This window comes from Balaenoptera borealis (genome assembly GCF_965194805.1).
Source record: "Balaenoptera borealis genome assembly, chromosome: 4".
NCBI lineage: Eukaryota > Metazoa > Chordata > Mammalia > Artiodactyla > Balaenopteridae > Balaenoptera > Balaenoptera borealis.
The window spans coordinates 34,431,185-34,445,469 of record NC_138861.1 but is presented as its reverse complement, the minus strand read 5'-3'; the positions used below and the strand labels follow the sequence as shown (position 1 = coordinate 34,445,469).

Here is a 14,285-nt window from a genome sequence, read left to right as displayed (position 1 = left end):
TTATTTTTCTAGACTCTTTGTTTCTGTTCATTGACATATTTATCACTACTGTGCCCAAACCATACTTTTTATTAATACTTTGGTTTATAATATCTTGATATCTGAGTAAGTGTAAATCCTCCAAATTTGTTCCTTATTTGTCTTAGCTATTCTTTGTTTTGTATTCCCATATAAGTCATAGAATCAGCTTGTCAGTTTCTACCAAAATCTCTAGTGGGATTTTATTGGTATGTCATTAAATTTATGAATCAATCTGGAAGGAATTGATAAGTTTAAAAATTGAGCCTTTCAATTAATGGAATCTCTGTCTCTCTCACTCTATCTTTTAAAAATTATCTTAGTACCGTTTTATAGATTTCTGTATAGAGTATTGCATGTTTTTCATTAGGTTTATTTCCTAGGAAGGGAACCAGTAGTTCTCTATATGGTTGGAGCTTTTCATTAATCGCAGAAGAGCAAGCATTTTTTTAAAAAAATATTTATTTATTTATTTTGGCTGTGCTGGGTCTTAGTTACAGCCTGCAGGATCTTTTAGTTGCAGCGGCATGTGGGATCTAGTTCCCTGGACCAGGGATCGAACCTGGGCTCCCTGCATTGGGAGCACGGAGTCTTACCCACTGGACCACCAGGGAAGTCCCAGAGCAAGCATTTTTGAACCAAGAGGCAGGACTGAGAAAAGACATAGCTTCCCTAAATTCCTCAATCAGAGATTTAAAATATAATTTCATTAATAAAAATTCTGAATGATCAGAAAATTAGAGACCCCAATATTCAAATATATGGAGAAACTCAATTCCAAAACCAAATCTAACAGCAATTACACTGACAACAAGAGAATTAAGCTGTTTTTTAGAAGTCTATACCAGGGGTTGACAAACTTTTTTTTGTAAAGGGCTAGATAGTAAATATTTTAGGCTTTGTTGGCCATAAAGGACATTTTCTTAAAAGTACCCAACTCTGCCTTCATGGCATGAAAACGGTCATAGACATGGCTATGTTCCAATAAAACTTTACTTACAAAACAGGTGTTGGCTGGATTTTGCCCAAGGGCTATATTTTGCTAGCCTCCTGTTCTAGGGCATTGGTTAGAAATTACTGAAATATACATGTAGCTCATTTAATTATGGATATGGAATGGTTAAATGGCAAGCCTCTGAGTCATTGCAACAAGGAAGGATGTTTAATGTAATTTAAGAAGTATGAAAACGTCTATGTCTCTGCCCAAAGGGGCAAGCTGCTTCCTGACCTCATCGCGTTTGCAGACTAGTCTAAAGGAGAAAGAAATCCCAGAAAGAACAGAGGATAATTTCTTGACCATATTGCACTAAGGATTTTCAATGACTCCTTAATGAGGAGAGAAAGAAAATCAGATCCATAATGTATATGCATATTCATATGTAAATGTATGTGTATATTTGTACTTGCATTAATATACAAAAAAGTATCCTACATATTACACGTACTTTTATTTCATTTATGTAAACACATGGAGAGCTAATTCTTCTCTTTGAATATAACTCTAGAATGTATTTATTATATTTAATTTGACTTATTTGTGAATATAAACACTATTCATCAGCATAAATAATTTGAATTATGGGAATTTTGCTGCACATTTTTTGGTGTGCAGTGTTTTAGTGTCATTACATCCAGAAGATACAAAGTTCTAAACTTGAAAGTTATTGATCTGAAGCTTTTAAACATAAGGAGGACAACTTTATTAATCATTTAAAACATTATAGATGTTTTAATAACTGATCATAAAAGAGGATTAATAGGAATGGGGGAAGGACTTCCCAAGCCCAGATACAGCTGAGGTAAATAAAATGTGAATCCAAATATCTGGAGAACAGGTTAGGATGAATAGGTAGGCTATTTTTCCCCAAGAATTTATAAAAATTTTCTGCTGCCATTTAGTCTAAGGAAACACATGGTGCAGTCTATCTATGGTCTAGATTTATTTGGTTAACTAAGGAATCAGGGGTACAATTTATAATTTCTATTTTTGGAACTAAGTATTTTAAATTTAGCAACATCCTTGACATGTTGATAAGCATTTTGCACAACATGAGCTGTTAACAGCTATCATGGAAAAAAGGATTTGGGAACAAGTCAATGTGGGATGCACTGGATAATCTCTGTCTCTGTTAGAGATTCACCACCTGCATGAACATATGTTAAGGGCTTCAAGAAGTCTGGAAGTTACGAAACATGTTTGTGCTTAGCCTAGATTTCTTCCAAACTTTTTGGATGATGAAGCAGTTTGTTTCCCCTATAAAACACTTAAATTCTGAAGTGCAAGTATTTTAAGGGAAAAACTTTGGAAAACAACTATTTTAATCCATAATTTATTTCCCCATTGTTTTTTGGAACCACTTCTCATCGTTTCTGACATTTCTAATCGAAATAGTTGTGTTTATTTCTGTCATTTCGTATAGACTTCTACAGTTGGCTAACTTGAGGATAACTTAGGGAGAGAATTTAATTTTTCTCTGCATGTTGATTCTTGCTTAATTTGAGATATTAGAAGCAATATTATATTCTGTCTTTTTATGAGAAGTTTCAAGAAGCATGTTGACAGAGAAATTTACCAATCCAGTAAAAATACATTGATTATTAGTGGCTTAGTTAAGTACTATGAAGTACTTTTCATTTTTGTTTTAAAATTTACACAAATAATCCATGAAAATATACTTATTATTAAAAAAAAATGAAACAATGCAGAAATTTTAGAGTAAAACATAAAACTTTTAAACTCATAAAGATTATCTTTGTAAACATTTTGGGTTCTTCAGGAGCCTTTTAAAAACGCATTTTATTTATTTATTTTATTTATTTTTTATTTTTTAACATCTTTACTGGAGTATAATTGCTCTACAATGGTGTGTTAGTTTCTGCTTTATAACAAAGTGAATCAGGTATGCATATACATATATTCCCATATCTCCTCCCTCTTGCGTCTCCCTCCCACTCTCCCTTATCCCTTCCCTCTAGGTGGTCACAAAGCACCGAGCTGATCTCCCTGTGCTATGCGGCTGCTTCCCACTAGCTATCTATTTTACATTTGGTAGTGTATATATGTCCATGCCACTCTCTCACTTCGTCCCAGCTTACCCTTCCCCTCCCTGTGTCCTCAGGTCCATTCTCTACATCTGCGTCTTTATTTCTATCCTGCCCCTAGGTTCTTCAGAACCATTTTTTTTTTTTTTAGATTCCATACATATGTGTTAGCATACAGTATTTGTTTTTCTCTTTCTAACTTACTTCACTCTATGACAGTCTCTAGGTCCATCCTCCTCACTACAAATAACTCAATTTCGTTTCTTTTTATGGCTGAGTAATATTCCATTGTATATATGTGCCACATCTTTTTTATCTATTCATCTGTCAATAGACACTTAGGTTGTTCCCATGTCCTGGCTATTGTAAGCAGAGCTGCAATGAACATTGTGGTACATGACTCTTTTTGAATTATGGTTTTCTCAGGGTATATGCCCAGTAGTGGGATCCCTGGGTCGTATGGTAGTTCTATTTTTAGTTTTTTAAGGAACCTCCATACTGTTCTCCATAGTGGCTGTATCAATTTACATTCCCACCAACAGTGCAAGAGGGTTCCCTTTTCTCCACACCCTCTCCAGCATTTATTGTTTGTAGATTTTCTGATGATGGCCATTCTGACCGGTGTGCGGTGATACCTCAGTGTAGTTTTGATATGCATTTCTCTAATGGTTAGTGATGTTGAACATCCATTCATGTGTTTGTTGGCAATCTGTATATTTTCTTTGGAGAAATGTCTATTTAAGTCTTCTGCCCATTTTTGGATTGAGTTGTTTTTTTTTTGTGATATTGAGCTGCATGAGCTGCTTGTAAATCTTGGAGATTAATCCTTTGTCAGTTGCTTCGTTTGCAAATATTTTTTCCCATTCTGAGGATTGTCTTTTCGTCTTCTTTATGGTTTCATTTGCTTTGCAAAAGCTTTTCAGTTTCATTAGGTCCCATTTGTTTATTTTTGTTTTTATTTCCATTTCTCTAGGAGGTGGGTCAAAAAGTATCTTGCTGTGATTTATGTCATAGAGTGTTCTGCCTATGTTTTCCTCTAAGAGTTTGATAGTGTCTGGCCTTACATTTAGGTCTTTAATCCATTTTGAGCTTATTTTTGTGTATGGTGTTAGGGAGTGTTCTACTTTCATTCTTTTACATGTAGCTGTCCAGTTTTCCCAGCACCACTTATTGAAGAGGCTGTCTTTTTTCCATTGTATATTCTTGCCTCCTTTATCAAAAATAAGGTGGCCATATGTGCATGGGTTTATCTGTGGGCTTTCTATCCTGTTCCATTGATCTATATTTCTGTTATTGTGCCAGTACCATACTGTCTTGATTACTGTAGCTTGGTAGTATAGTCTGAAGTCCAGGAGCCTGATTCCTCCAGCTCCATTTTTCTTTCTCAAGATTGCTTTGACTATTCGGGGTTTTTTCTGTTTCCATACCAATTGTGTATTTTTTTGTTCTAGTTGTGTGAAAAATGCCATTGGTAGTGATAGGGATTGCATTTAATCTGTTGATTGCTTTCAATAGTATAATAATTTTCACAATGTTGATTCTGCCAATCCAAGAACATGGTATATCTCTCCATCTGTTTGTATCATCTTTAATTTCTTTCATCAGTGTCTTATAGTTTTCAGGATACAGGTCTTTTGTCTCCATAGCTAGGTTTATACCTAGGTATTTGATTCTTTTTGTTGCAGTGGTAAGTGGGAGTGTTTCCTTAATTTCTCGTTCAGATTACTCATCATTAGTGTATAGGAATGCAAGAGATTTCTGTGCATTAATTTTGTATCCTTCTACTTTACCAAATTCATTGCTTAGCTCTAGTAGTTTTCTGGTAGCATCTTTAGGATTCTCTATGTATAGTATCATGTCATCTGCAAACAGTGACAGCTTTACTTCTTCTTTTCCGATTTGGATTCCTTTTATTTCTTTTTCTTCTCTGATGGCTGTGGCTAAAACTTCCAAAACTATGTTGAATAATAGTGATGAGAGTGGGGAACCTTGTCTTTTTCCTGATCTTAGTGGAAGTGGTTTCAGTTTTTCACCATTGAGAACAATATTGGCTGTGGGTTTGTCATATATGGCTTTTATTATGTTGAGATAAGTTCCCTCTATACCTACTTTCTGGACGGTTTTTATCATAAATGTGTTGAATTTTGCCAAAAGCTTTTTCTGCATCTATTGAGATGATCATATGGTTTTTATTCTTCAGTTTGTTAATATGGTGTATCACATTGATTGATTTGCATATATTGAGGAATCCTTGCATTCCTGGGATAAACCCCAGTTGATCATGGTGTATGATCCTTTTAATGTGCTGTTGTATTCTGTTTGCTAGTATTTTGTTGAGGATTTTTGCATCTTTGTTCATCTGGGATATTGGCCTGTAGTTTTCTTTCTTTGTGACATCTTTGTCTGGTTTTGGTATCAGGGTGATGGTGGTCTCATAGAATGAGTTTGGGGTGTTCCTCCCTCTGCAATTTTTTGGAAGAGTTTGACAAGGATGGGTGTTAGCTCTTGTCTAAATGTTTGATAGAATTCGCCTGTGAAGCCATCTGGTCCTGGGCTTTTGTTTATTGGAAGATTTTTAATCACAGTCTCAATTTCAGTGCTGTGATTGGTCTGTTTATATTATCTATTTCTTTCTGGTTCAGTCCCAGAAGGTTGTGCTTTTCTAAGAGTTTGGCCATTTCTTCCAGGTTGTCCATTTTATTGCCATACAGTTGCTTGTAGTAATCTCTCATGATCCGTTGTATTTCTTCAGTGTCAGTTGTTACTTCTTCTTCATTTCTAATTCTATTGATTTGAGTCTTCTCCCTTTTTTTCTTGATGAGTCGGGCTAATGGTTTATCAGGTTTTTTTTCTGCACAAAGAACCAGCCTTTAGTTTTATTGATCTTTGCTATTGTTTACTTAATTTCTTTTTCTTTTATTTCTGATCTGATGTTTATGATTTCTTTCCTTCTGCTAACTTTGGGGTTTTTCTGTTCTTCTTTCTCTACTTGCTGTAGGTGTAAGGTAGGTTGTTTATTTGAGATGTTTCTTGTTTCTTGAGGTAGGATTGTATTGCTATAAACTTTCCTCTTAGAACTGCTTTTGCTGCATCCCATAGGTTTTGGGTCATCGTGTTTTCATTGTCATTTGTTTCTAGGTATTTTTTGATTTCCTCTTTGACTTCTTCAGTGATCTCTTGGTTATTTAGTAGTGTATTGTTTTGCCTCCATGTTTTGTATCTTTTACAGATTTTTTCCTGTAATTTATATCTAGTCTCATAGCATTGTGGTCAGAAAAGATACTTGATACGATTTCAGTTTTCTTAGACTTACCGAGGCTTGATTTGTGACCCAAGATATGATCTATTCTGGAGATGTTCCATGAGCACTTGAGAAGAAAGTGTAATATGTTGTTTTTGGATGGAATATCTTATAAATATCAATTAAGTCCATCTTGTTTAATATGTCATTTAAAGCTTGTGTTTCCTTATTTATTTTCATTTTGGATGATCTGTCCATTGGTGAAAGTAGGGTGTTAAAGTCCCCTACTATGATTGTGTTACTGTTGATTTCCCCTTTTATGGCTGTTCGCATTTGCCTTATGTATTGAGGTGCTCCTATGTTGGGTGTATAAATATTTACAATTGTTATATCTTCTTCTTGGATTGATCCCTTGATCATTATGTAGTGTCCTTCTTTGTCTCTTGTAATAGACTTTATTTTAACGTCTATTTTGTCTGATATTAGAATCGGTACTCCAGCTTTCTTTTGATTTCCATTTGCATGGAATATCTTTTTCCATCCCCTCACTTTCAGTCTGTATGTGTCCCTGGGTCTGAATTGGGTGTCTTTTAGACAGCATATATACAGGTCTTGGTTTTGTATCCATTCAGCCAGTCTATGTTTACGTTGGAACATTTAATCCATTTACATTTAAGGCAATTATTGATATGTATGTTCCTATTACCATTTTCTTAATTGTTTTGGATTTGTTATTGTAGGTCTTTTCCTTCTCTTGTGTTTCCTCCCTAGAAAAATTCCTTTAGCATTTGTTGTAAAGCTGGTTTGGTGGTGTCGAATTCTCTTAACTTTTGCTTGTCTGTAAAGGTTTTAATTTCTCTGTCGAATCTAAATGTGATCCTTGCTGGGTAGAGTAATCTTTGTTGTAGGTTTTTCCCTTTCATCACTTTAGATATGTTCTACCACACCCTTCTGTCTTGCTGAGTTTCTGCTGAAGGATCAGCTGTTATCTTTATGGGGATTCCCTTGTATGTTCTTTGTTGTATTTCCCTTGCTGCTTTTAATATTTTTTCTTTGTATTTAATTTTTGATAGTCTGATTATTATGTGTCTTGGTGTATTTCTCCTGGGATTTATCCTGTATGGGACTCTCTGTGCTTCCTGGACTTGATTAACAATTTCCTTTCCCATATTAGGGAAGTTTTCAACTATAATCTCTTCAGATATTTTTTCAGACACTTTCTTTTTCTCTTCTTCTTCCGGGTCCCTTATAATTCGAATGTTGGTGCACTTAATGTTGTCCCATAGCTCTCTGAGACTGTCTTCAGTTCTTTTCATTCTTTTTTCTTTATTCTGCTCTGCAGTGGTTATTTCCAATATTTTATCTTCCAGGTCACTTATCCGTTCTTCTGGCTCAGTTATTCTGCTATTGATTCCTTCTAGAGAATTTTTAATTTCATTTATTGTATTGTTCATCATTGTCAGTTTGTTCTTTAGTTCTTCTAGGTCCTTGTTAAACGTTTCTTGTATTTTCTCCATTCTATTTCCAAGATTTTGGATCATCTTTACTATCATTACTCTGAGTTCTTTTTCAGGTAGACTGCCTATTTCCTCTTCATTTGTTTGGTCTGGTGGGGTTTTGCCTTCCTCCTTCATCTGCTGTGTGTTTCTCTGTCTTCTCATTTTGCTTAACTTACTGTGTCTGGGGTCTCCTTTTCGCAGGCTGCAGGTTCGTAGTTCCTGTTGTTTTTGGGGCCTGCCCCCAGTGGGTAAGGTTGGTTCTATTTACTCCTGTCTCCGAGATCTCATCCACCTTCACATCTTCAACTTTCATCTCTTAGTGGATGACTCATAAACCTTTATTTTCCACCTTAAGATGGGCATACATAAATTCCATCTGAATTGTCCCATAAAGGGTATTAGAACAACTCATGATTCATTTAGGAAAAAATTAAAAAATAAATGTTGATCCTATCTTCACAACATACAAAATGCAATTCTAGTTGAGTTAAAGAGACAAACATTAAAAAAAATAATTTTTAAATTATAGAGTAGTCATACAGTTCGGATATATATAGAATATATACTTATTATTATAATGTAATATAAATATATATTTACAAATTGAACTTCTTTGATGATGTTTTCTGAGATATGCTAAAGGCACAGACTTATTGAGTGAAAATCAGAGATACAAATCAATGCATCACAGATGCATGTGCAGAGATTTATGCAATTTCATGTTAATGTATCAAATTTGCCAATTTGTAGTGCATTGAACTATGCATCACTAATAAGGAACAACATGTTGAACATATCATGAATATCACTGAACATATTTATTGCAACACAATATCAATAAGGCATTTATTATGCATATTTACTTAGGCTTCCAGAACTTCTGGTCATCCTGTTTAAGGAGAAAGTTTATGATATTTTGTTTAAAACTATGGGATAAGGGAGGCCTTTCTACACATGCAATAAAACTCAAAAGCCAAAAAGGAAATATTTTAAAATGCGTTTTTAGAGACCTTCAAGATGCTGGAGGAGTAAGACATGGAGATCATCTTCCTCCCCCACAAATACATCAGAAATACAAGTACATGTGGAACGACTCCTACAGAACACCTACTGAACACCGGCAGAAGACCTCAGACTTCCCAAAAGGCAAGAAACTCCCCAGGTTCCTGGGTAGGAGAGAAGAAAAAAGAAAAAACAGAGACAAAAGAATAGGGACTGGACTTGTGCCAGTGGGAGGGAGCTGTGAAGGAGGAAAGGTTTCCACACACTAGGAAGGCCCTTCATGGGCAGAGACTGGGGGTGGCGGAGGGGGGAAGCTTCGGGGCCGCGGAGGAGAGCGCAGCCACAGGGGTGCGGAGGGCAAAGCGGAGAGATTCCCGCACGGAGGATCGGCGCCGAGCAGCACTCACCAGCCCGAGAGGCTTGTCTGCTCACCCACCGGTTTGGGCGGGGGCTGGGAGCTGAGGCTCGGGCTTCGGTCGGATCCCAGGGGGAGGACTGGGGCTGGCGGCGTGAACACAGCCTGAAGGGGTTAACGCACGACAGCTAGCCGGGAGGGAGTCCGGGAAAAAGTCTGGACCTGCCTAAGAAGCAAGAGACCATTGTTTTGGGGTGAGCGAGAAGAGGGGTTTCAGAGCACTGCCTAAATGAGCTGCAGAGATGGGCGTGAGCTGTGGCTATCAGCGCGGACACCAGAGACAGGTATGAGACACTAAGGCTGCTGCTGCCGCCACCAAGAAGCCTGTGTGCGAGCACAGGTCACTCTCCACACCGCCCCTCCCGGGAGCCTGTGCAGCCCGCCACTGCCAGGGTCCCGTGATCCAGGGACAACTTCCTCTGGAGAACACATGGCATGCCTCAGGCTGTTGCAATGGCATGGTGGCCTCTGCCGCCACAGGCTTGCCCCACATCCATACCCCTCCCTACCCCCGGCCTGAGTGAGCCAGAGTCCCCGAATCAGCTGCTCCTTTAACCCTGTCCTGTCTGAGCGAAGAACAGATGCCCTCAGGCGACCTACATGCAGAGGCGGGGCCAATCCAAAGCTGAACCCCAGGAGCTGTGCGAACAAAGAAGAGAAAGGGAAATCTCTCCCAGCAGCCTCAGGAGCAGCAGATTAAATCTCTACATTCAACTTGATGTACCCTGCATCTGTGGAATACCTGAATAGACAACGAATCATCCCAAATTGAGGCGGTGGACTTTGGGAGCAACTGTAGACTTGGGGTTTGCTTTCTGCAAATAATTTGTTTCTGGTTTTGTATTTATCTTAGCTTAGGATTTAGAGTTTATTATCATTGGTAGATTTGTTTATTGATTTGGTTGCCCTCTTCCTTTTATATATATATGTATTTTTTTTTCCTTTTTCTCTTTTTGTGAGTGAGTATGTGTATGCTTCTTTGTGTGAGTATCTCTGCATAGCTTTCCTTTTACCATCCCGAACTTTAGGACACGTGCTTCTTTAGAGAGAGGAAGAAAAGGAGTTAACCAAGAGGTAGTAGAAGGACCCAGAATGGTGCCATGGAAGTTAGGGATTAGGGAAGTTTCAAGATAAGGAGAGAGCGGTACTAACCAGTGGGGAAGCAAGAATCTGTTGTGAAATGGGTGGAACAGAACATTGGATACATTTGTTATGTTGTTAATTGAGTTCTGTGGTACAACTGGCTTTTGGATTATTTTGGATTATCTACAATTTATTCCATTGTTTCCATCCATGGACATGGATGATTGTGAGTTAACTGTAAACATGGTCTGTTTGGGGGTAGTAAAGTGAAGTTTTCTAAACATATTTAAAAATATTTTATGAACATTTTATTTGTATAGTGCATTTGAAAGATATTTACAATAAAAACTCAGAACATACAATGATATAATGTATGCAAAAGAACTTTTGACCTGTACAAACCATGAAAATAAAAGATGTGGTTTGTATGTGTAGCGTGGGGTGGCTATTCCTCAACCATTTGGTGAAAATATGGAGTGTACTGGGCCAAGCCTCTTTGCATTCCCGTGTTTGTCTATACCCACAGTAATGCTGTAAAAGACAACTTAGGCCTCCTAATTCTTTGTTTTTATAAGCTATTCATTTCTAATGCCTATGTGTGGCTCACTTTTCCCCATTTCCCTCTTCAAAAAGAGGTGGAGAGAGGTAGAGAATTTGTTCCATTTAGTTTGGATATACTGTTAGATCAGCCTGTGACCGTGCCATAAGGACGATAATCGCTATGTAAATGCATAGCAACACAGCGTCCCACTAGCCTTTCCCAGCTGCCCTGGAAAGCAGCCAGTCTGCAAGCCCGGAAGCCGCGTGCATCACTCGGCTCGGCTGCGCCCTGGCTGAGGATGGATGGTGGCCGGATCTGGGGCAGCTGCTCTACAGCAAGACTCGTGGGAAGGAACCTCCGTCCAGGTGCTTACTGAGAAGCCCATCGGACTTGTTGGTGTGACACCAAGGGAGCTGCCGTCAGTGATGAATGAGGGGTACACACATGGCACACGGCAGTGTGACAGAGGGGGATCATTTTGATTCAAGGTATTGAGCAGCCTGTGAAGCTAGGAATATCCGCAAACAGCGACAGGCCCTGCGTTGGTGGCTGGAGTCAGAAGGAAGGGCTTGACTGGCTAAGCTTCTCTGTTTAGAGCAATTTGCAGGGTTTTTTTTTTAAAAGCTACATCCATAAATATGGAAAGCAACATTGCCAGCATCATTATCACCATATATGAAGGAAGAAGATGCACATCCATAAATCACACTAATGAATGCCAGCTAATGGTGATGGGCTGAACACCGTATTCCATAAAAGTCTTAAAGTCATTTTCTATCTGCTTATCCTGATTTATTTTCTTCACAGCCTTATTTTTGCCAGATATTTTGTTATATATTTATTTCTTTATAGATCGTTTCCTTCTTAGCCTCTACTATATAGAAGTTACAGGGGGGTATGGCCTTTGAATGGTCTTGTTTCCTGCTGTCTCCCCAGAGTCAAGAACAGCGCCTGTACATAGTAAACCCTCAGGATATATGTTTGCTGTAAAAAATGTAAAAATTCAGTCTAGTATATTTCTAGTGATTTCCCATAATATTGGCAAGGCTCAAAACATCAATTTCGAATAAGAATTGTGCTCCTTAAGTGAACAGTAATTTTCTTCAAAGTGATTCCTAAATAGCTGAGTTTTCCAGTATTCAAAATGTGTAATGCCATATTTCTGATGGGTTTATCGGTTAGCATTAACAATTTAGCTAGTAAACTCATTGTTTTGTGCCCATGCTGCAAAATAACAGGTTTTGACTAGGTTTCTTTCCTCCCCTTTCCATCCCTCCCATCTTGCCCTGGAGAGGATGTTGTCACAGCACAAATGTTACCTCCAACTCACTGTCAATGCATTGATAAGAGGAATCAAATGATCTACTTCCTTTTATAGACTGGGTGTGTCTGTGTGTAAAAGGAGGTGGAAAAATATGAGTTTTCCTAGGTAGAGAAAACAGAATGTTTGCAGTTACTTTAGGTGGAAATGGTTTGGGCTCTTGGTTTGGAGTTGTTCCTAAACCAGCCTGGGCAGCAGCCTCATCTGAGAGCATTAATAAATAACAAACAAACAAACAAACACCGAGAACAAACAAACAGGCTTCAAGTCCCCATTCTGGAGGTACCTCTGTGGAAATACTGAATTCCATATTGAAAACAAGGCAACTCGTCAGGCGATTCTCATGTACATAAAGTATTAGGAACCATGTAAGGCTGGGATTCAAATTTCAGATAGAAAGTTGGACCAGATCAGCCTTTCTCAAGTATTGCCCGAGCATTATTTGGTCAAGGCTTTTCTCACTGGGAATTCTATTTCAGTTGTGCAGGGTTGAGGCCTATAATTTTTTTCCAGTTTTTAATTTTAAAAAATTTTAATAAGATTCTGGGTGGTTCCTGGATCATATGGTAGCTCTACTTTTAATTTTTTGAGGAAACTTCATACTGTTTTCTGTAGAGGCTGTACCAGTTTATATTCCCAGTCCTAGGTTTCCCTTTTCTCCACATCCTGGACATCACTTATTATTTGTTGTCTTTTTGATGATAGCCATTTTAACATGTGTGAAGTGATATTTCATGGTTTTGATTTGCATTTTGCTGATGATTAGTGATGTTGAGCATTTGTCCATATGCCTGTCGGCCATCAGTATGTCTTATTTGGAAAAGTGCCAAAAGGTACTCTGCTCATTTTATAATCAGGTGTATATCCAAAGAAAATGAAAACACTAATTTGAAAAGATATATGCACACCAATGTTCATAGTGGCATTATTTACAATAGCCAAGATATAGAAGCCACCTGTGTCCATCAACAGATGAATGAAGATGTGTATATATTTATATACATATATATATATAATATAATATTACTCAGCCATAAAAAAGAATGGAATTTTGCCATTTGCAACAACATGGATGGACCTGGAGGGTATTAAGTGAAATAAGTCAGACAGAGAAAGACATATACTGTATGTTTTCACTTATATGTTGAATATAAAAAATAAAACAAATGAACGAATATAACAAAATGGAAACAGACTCAGAGATACAGAGAACAAGCTAGCGGTTACCAGTGGGGAGAGGGGTGAAGGGAGAGGCAAGATAGGTAAAAGGGATTAGAGGAACAAACTACTAGGTATAAAATAAGTAAGATACAGGATGTAATATACAGCACAGGGAATATAGCCAATATTTTACTACTTTATGTGAAGTATAATCTATAAAAATATCAAATCACTGTTTGTTGTACACCTGAAACTAATATTGTAAGTCAACTATACTTCAACTTTAAAAAAGATCCCAGCTGATTTTTATTTTCAGCTACATTTGGGAATCATTATCTAGAAGACCTTGAGGTATGGTCCAGTCCTCAGATTCTTTAGTTATTCAAATAATTTAATTCCCTACTTTATCTGGATGTAGATTCATTCTTTAAATGATTTTTTGGGGGGAGTTTAGGAGTCCTATAACTGATATCATAGACAGTGGTTTATAAATTGGACGGTTTATGCCTGGCTTAAGAACGCATGAACAAATAAAGAGGCCTCATTTCATGCAAATTTCCCCTTGGAATGACACGCCCTCTGGATCACTGGGCCCAGTAACGTTTTTCATTTGTTTGTGAGCACACTTGATGGGCCTGCAAAGGTTAAACTCAACAGCTAGAATAATGATGACAGTAACAAAGTTTAAATAACAAAAAAGCATGGTGCATGAAAACCAATCTTCAAACCCTATAAAACTCCCAGTGCCAATTCCTCATTATATTTTTAACTACATAATGATTATACAACTTGAACTCCTCTGCAAGTTGAAAAACAAATAGCCAGGACTTAGAGTGGTATTTCCCAACAATGGTTCTGCTTTGAATTTTCTTTTTGTTTATTTCTTTTTTTACTATATATTTCAAGTGGACTAAATAGAGAATTTTAATTAAGAGAACAATGTTGGGAGCCCTATTTGCTTC

At 37.5% G+C, this 14,285-nt stretch overlaps 1 long non-coding RNA gene across 1 annotated transcript in view; it reads right to left on the bottom strand.

The window, feature by feature from the left end:
• The window catches only part of LOC309627831, a 190,789-nt gene extending 181,609 nt beyond the window's left edge, over nucleotides 1-9,180 (bottom strand). The window contains exon 1 of the long non-coding RNA XR_014243982.1: nucleotides 5,961-9,180. This is a non-coding gene — a long non-coding RNA (uncharacterized lncRNA). The remainder of the gene's footprint in view (nucleotides 1-5,960) is intronic.
• Nucleotides 9,181-14,285: the final 5,105 nt, after the last annotated feature.